Source organism: Haematobia irritans, chromosome 4 (genome assembly GCF_050003625.1).
Source record: "Haematobia irritans isolate KBUSLIRL chromosome 4, ASM5000362v1, whole genome shotgun sequence".
Taxonomy (NCBI): domain Eukaryota; kingdom Metazoa; phylum Arthropoda; class Insecta; order Diptera; family Muscidae; genus Haematobia; species Haematobia irritans.
In genome coordinates this window covers 67,734,790-67,740,875 of record NC_134400.1, presented here as the reverse complement: position 1 = coordinate 67,740,875, position 6,086 = coordinate 67,734,790, and the positions used below count along the sequence as shown (strand labels likewise).

The following is a 6,086-nucleotide window of genomic DNA, read 5'->3' as shown; positions in this document are numbered from 1 at the left end:
TAATCACAGCACAGAAATTGAACTTACAGAAAATAAATTTTTCTATTCAATACAATTGAAATTTCAAATCTATGACAACGTTGGAATTTTTAATGCAAACGTAATGGATTCAATTTGATTTCTACTAAGTATTTCTTACTACAGTATCCTATACTAGCGTAGACCCAATTCTTTGTGAGACCTCACACTACCTCCAGAAATACTTAAGGGTAGCCAAAGTAACAGAAAGTCAAACGACAAAACTATCACCCAGAAAAAAGTGACCCCTTCTTTAAGTTAAAATGAACTCATTGTGAAGAAAGTTGAACTTCGTATAGCGCCAACGACATTTTTATTTGTTTGAACGATGTGATTTTCGTAGAAATTAGGTATAATGCATTCCATATATTAGTTAACATTTTCCTATATTTATGTACCACTATACTACAGAATGAAAAAATTTAACTGATTTGAATTCATATATGGAATGATTTTATTGAAATTTTTTCATTCATTTGGGCAAATCTTACATATTTGTGGTAAAACTTTTACTTCATAATTAGAACTGCTTACCTCCGTTTTTAAATACAATTTTATTTATTTATATAGGCAATTTTATCTTCAATAAAAGACAAGTTTTATATATATATTGAATATATTTATTAAGAATCAACAGTATCGACTGTCCTTGAAATATTAGTTTATTATTCCACTATTTCCAATTTCCATGTGATATTATCAACTGTAAAACGCACTTTTTCTTCTTCTTGTACTTTTCACTTTTAATAAGTTGCTGCCTAACGATTTTGTCCTCCTTTTACAATTTCAATACCTACAAATATAAAAAATCATAAACCATTTTTGATACAAAAGGTTAGCGTCACTGAATATTACCTGATAATTGAAGATTCCAAAATGAAGACAAATGAAATGAACATTGATAGATTTATTTTCAAGAAAAAGAAAATTTTTCTCACTAATTTAAAATAACAAATATTTTATATGTTTTATTTGTTATTTATTATATTATTTTACCATATTATTTTTTAACAATCTCTCCGTATGCCACAACAACGCGATTCCAACTAAAAAAACAACCCACGCGCAAACATATCGATTACACCCACGCGCAAACACATCGATTACGATGACAGGTATCGATTACAGGTAGACAATAGAAATATAGGAAAATTTCCTATATTCTAACAAGTGTGTTTCCTTAAGTTTTGAAAGGATTGCATACTTCTTAGTACGAATGAACTAAAATATTTTTCTATGCCAAGTGTTGCTCGTATGTATGAAAAACTTTCTATTATAAAGGAAGTCGCAATTATCATTTTATAAGAAATTTTACTAATTTTGAGGAAACTTGGTTTTAGTTCGGATTTTGTTTATTTTTACGAATGCTTTGTTATCGGTGAATAAAATTTTCTTGTTCAGTAGTAAATTCTTATACCCAGCGAAGAAAACAGTATGAGTAAAATTCCATGCCTTATTCTAGTTAATGAACTATTCCTAACTGCTTCCAGTTTAGGATATTTTTACTGAAACGAGTAAATTTTATTATTTCTCACAAAAATTTACCTTAATGGAAATAAAATGGATAAACTATATTGATGAAAAAATTTTCCTTTAGTTTCGAAGGCACTTTTTTCTGGGTGTACGAACGCGCATGGAAGAAGATATAGATTTCTGTAACAATAGGGCTGTTTTCTTTTTGCACTGGATGCAACATTTGTATGGGCTATCCAGAACATCGTTGCTCTGGTGTTCTATCCAGAACATCTCATCAGTGCAAGTCGCGCCGATGTTGCCAGATTGTATTTGGATAAAGTGACGCTTCTTCGATTCACAATAGCAATTTATTGTGACTATTTTATCGAAAAACATGAAATTCAAAGTGATACAGTGTCATAAATAATCGCAGCAGTAAATATTTATTACTATTTGGAGCATTTCATACATTAAAAATGCAAGATTTCACTTCTTTTCTGTGATTGATTTTGAACAGCTGTTGCATATTCCTGGATAAACGAGTACTCTGTTTTCTTTTAGTCCGTCACGGCTAAGGGTATCCAGTGCTAAAAGAAAACAGCCCTAATTTTGAACGGAAGAGCCCCTGTACATGAAGAAGGAAAATTCACTTTTGCCAAGAGAAATGGTAGCTCTGTGATAGATTAATGCTCTGTGTCGATGGAAATCGTCAACTTTGTTGATAGATTTGAAGTGGACAATAAAATCTGGTCTGAGCATTTCCCCGTTATTTAAACGTTAAATTTTCCTGATACACTGGTAGACAAATGGCGGTACGTGGCCATTACCGTGTGGTATTAACAAATTGATTCGCGTTACCTTTTAATTTTGATACCACATTGTATCAAATCATTTACATCAGGTATTATTATGGTATTAACAATCACATCGCCGTAAGATATGATATGTAGCCGTTGCGACCAATTGTAATTGGTCGCCTTGGTAGTTTATTTTTTCATATGGGTTGTAAAGAACTATATTTTGGGATAACATGGCTACAGAAAAAAATAATTCTGTGAATATAGCGGACTCATAGAAAAAAGTCTGTTGTTAATAGCAAACGCTGTCTGCTGTTTTTCAGCAAACAAAATGCTTCGGTTTTAGCAGGACTTTTGCTAAAACAAGAAACAATCTGTTATTTTGGAACAGCAGACATACTGCAGAAAAGTCAGTAGTTTGCTGAAATTTTCTGCTGATCCGAATAAAATTAAAAGTCTCTCCAGTCATAGTAAAATGGTACACATTATAAAACTTCAAATGTTATGCGCTTTACAGACTACAAGTTATTCCGGACGACAATGTCCGCGTCCGACTTTTCGATTAAAATCGTACGCATTGACCACACTGCAATTTTTGTTTGACAGACCAATGAAAAAATCGATAGCAGAAATCGATATGATATCGATATTTTTTATAAACAATATCATTGAGGAAAAAATTGTGACGCTGTTATGCCTCAATTTGATAAATATTCAGATTTTTGGGTAAATACTATAGATATTTATAAAATATTGTTTTAATTGTGTTACGATAGCCTCTAAGTTAATCTTTTTATTTGTTTCAGCCAAACTAAATCATGTTTTAGTGTAATGTATGAGTGTAAATCGAGCGAAAGCTATATATGGGAGCTATATCAAAATCTGAACGGATTTCAACCGAATTTGGCATGCATAGTAAGAGTACTATTTCTACTCCATGTGCAAATGTTCATGTAAATCGGAGTTAGTGTAATCTGTAGGACATTTGTACTACCTGATTAAAAAGCACTTTATAACATAGAAATATTTTTATAATAGTAGCTTTGAAATAGATTTTTGTTCTGAGAAAATAATTTGAATATATATACTAAATTTTTTTCTTCTTGTCAACTTGATTATTCTGTATTCACACTTTCTATGAATTAAATAAAACTATAACATTTGTTTTAATAAGTTCGCTGACGCTTTTTACTAACCCGAAAGGATAAGGTTTAATATCCAATAGGTTATGGGCCCAGCTAAGTGAATGAATTATTAAAAATTGTGAGTTTAAAAGAAAATTTTGCGAAAATGGAAGATGTGAAATCCTGTATCAAGAAACTAAATGGAGATAATTACCAAATCTGGAAATACAAGCTAGAACTTTTATTGATAAAAGATGATTTATGGGATATAATCTGCTCTGAAAAAACTGCTGATGCCCCTGCTGCATGGGTGACTAAGGATGGTAAAGCTCGTGCTACTATAGGTTTGTTGGTTGAGGACTCTTAGTTAGTACATCTACGTAATTTAAAAACGGCACGAGAGTACTGGGAATCGTTGAGGAAAGTCCACGAAAAGCCAACATTGTCGAACAAGGTCATGTTATTAAAGAATTTATGCAGAATGCAGTTGAGACCTGGACAAGATATTGAATCGCATATATCAGAAATGCTAGATACGGTAGATAGACTAAATGGTTTAGGAGAATCGTTGGCAAATCATCTTCAGGTTGCATTTTTATTGGGAAGTCTACCAGATGAGTATAATTCTATTATTACTGCCCTGGAAGTTCGACCAGATGCAGATTTGACTTTGGAGCTTGTCAAAGAAAAGTTAGTACAAGAATTCAAACGCAGAAATGAGGCTAATCAAAATATAAATCCATCAAATTTGGCTCTGAAATCAAAAACGAAAACAGCGGTAAAATGCTTTAATTGCGGTAAGACCGGCCATTTTAAAAAAGACTGTAGAATTAAAAAGGAAATCAAATACAATGCCAAGAAAACATCAGAAGATTTTAACTCGAACCAATTTTGTTTAAACTCGAGTGAAAAGTTGTGTCAAGATTCATGGTATATAGACTCTGGAGCAAGTTGTCATATGAGTAGCAATTTCGAATTCTTTCAAAAATTTGATGACGGTGTCGGCGGAGAAATATTTTTAGCTAATGGAAAGAAGATAAACGCCAAAGGTTCTGGTGAAGGATATTTGTACTGCTTGGTAACAAATTGATCATAAAAGACGTACTGTATGTGCCAGAACTAGAAGGTAATTTAATATCGGTGTCCAAATTAGTCCAAAAAGGTCTGGATATCACATTCAAAGAAAAGAAATGTGAACTTCTTAAAGGCAATAGAATTTTAGCAACAGCAAAACTTGTTAATAACTTGTATGTGTTACAACAAGACAATATTGCAAATATAGCACACTCTAAGGTCGTGGAATGTATACATACATTTCATCGTAGATTTGGTCATCGCGATATAAATGCCATAAAGTATGCCATTAAGGAGAATTTAATTGCTAACGTCAACTTGAAATCATGTAATTGCTCAGACAATTGTGAAACTTGCTTGAAGGGGAAGATGTCTAGACAAGAATTTCCCAAGACAACTCTGAATAGGTCCAATGAGATTTTGCATACCATTCATGCCGATGTATGCGGTCCAATGCAAGAAGTTACACCGAGTGGGAACAAGTATTTCCTAACAATGATTGACGATTATTCAAGGTATTGTATGGTGTACTTTTTAGCGAACAAAGACGATACATTTGAAAAAATAAAAGAGTTCGTGAACTATACTGAAAATTTCTTTGGAAAAAGGATTAAAATACTAAGAACCGACAGAGGAGGAGAATTTCAAAGTAGATTATTTGATCAGTACATGAAAAACAAAGGTATATTCCATCAATTTACAGCACCTCACACACCCGAGCAAAATGGTGTCGCTGAGCGAAAGAACAGAAGCTTAGTTGAAATGGCGCGAAGTATGTTAATAGATTCAGGACTACACCTAAAGTTCTGGGCTGAAGCTATTAACACTTCTAACTACTTACAAAACCGGTTACCCTCCAAAGCTGTGAATAAAACCCTGTATGAAATTTGGTTTTCTAAGCAGCCGTCAATGGAACATGTTCGTATGTTTGGCTGTAAAGCATTCTATCACGTAAATAAAAAATTTCGACAAAAATTCGATGAAGTATCAAAAAAGGGAATTTTAGTAGGATTTTGTGACGAATCGAAGGCTTATCGAATCTTAAATCCAGAAACGAATAGGATTGTTATTTCGAGAGACGCAAAGTTTTTAGAAGAAATTTACCACCAGGATTCGGAAGATGATTTTATTCCATTTATGTTATCAAATTCTGACCAACCTGACCAACTAACCATTGCTATGGACACATCAATAAATCATGAAAATGAGAGTTACGATACTGCTGAAGAAAACGAGGAAATAAAAACAGCTGAAAATGGTTCCTTAACAGAAAATACATCGGTCCAGAATTCTTGCGATGTGGAGCCAAAGTTAAGACAATCTTCGAGGACTACCAAAGGGAAATTACCGGAAAGGTATGTTAATAAAGTAACTTCAGTATTCGAACCAAAGACTTATCAAGAAGCTATTCAATGTTCTGAAAGTAAAAATTGGCAAAATGCTATGGAAGATGAAATTCAGGCAATGTACGAAAACAACGTTTGGGAGTTGGTTGAATTACCAAAAGGTAGAAAAGCGGTTGGAAATAAATGGATTTTCAAATTAAAAACTTTAGAAGATGGAAGTTATAAATACAAAGCCCGACTAGTAGCGAAGGGGTTTTCGCAGAAATATGGTC

General features: G+C 32.8%; 2 long non-coding RNA genes across 2 annotated transcripts; one reads left to right on the top strand and one right to left on the bottom strand.

The window, feature by feature from the left end:
• Positions 1-615: 615 nt before the first annotated feature.
• Positions 616-979, bottom strand: LOC142234070 (uncharacterized). Its single transcript, XR_012721552.1, has 2 exons — positions 874-979; positions 616-811 (listed from the first exon to the last, which is right to left on the bottom strand). It is a non-coding gene; the product is annotated as an uncharacterized LOC142234070 (long non-coding RNA).
• Positions 980-2,610: 1,631 nt separating this feature from the next.
• On the top strand, positions 2,611-3,443 carry LOC142236325 (uncharacterized). Its single transcript, XR_012721985.1, has 2 exons — positions 2,611-2,996; positions 3,077-3,443. It is a non-coding gene; the product is annotated as an uncharacterized LOC142236325 (long non-coding RNA).
• The last annotated feature ends 2,643 nt before the right edge of the window (positions 3,444-6,086 follow it).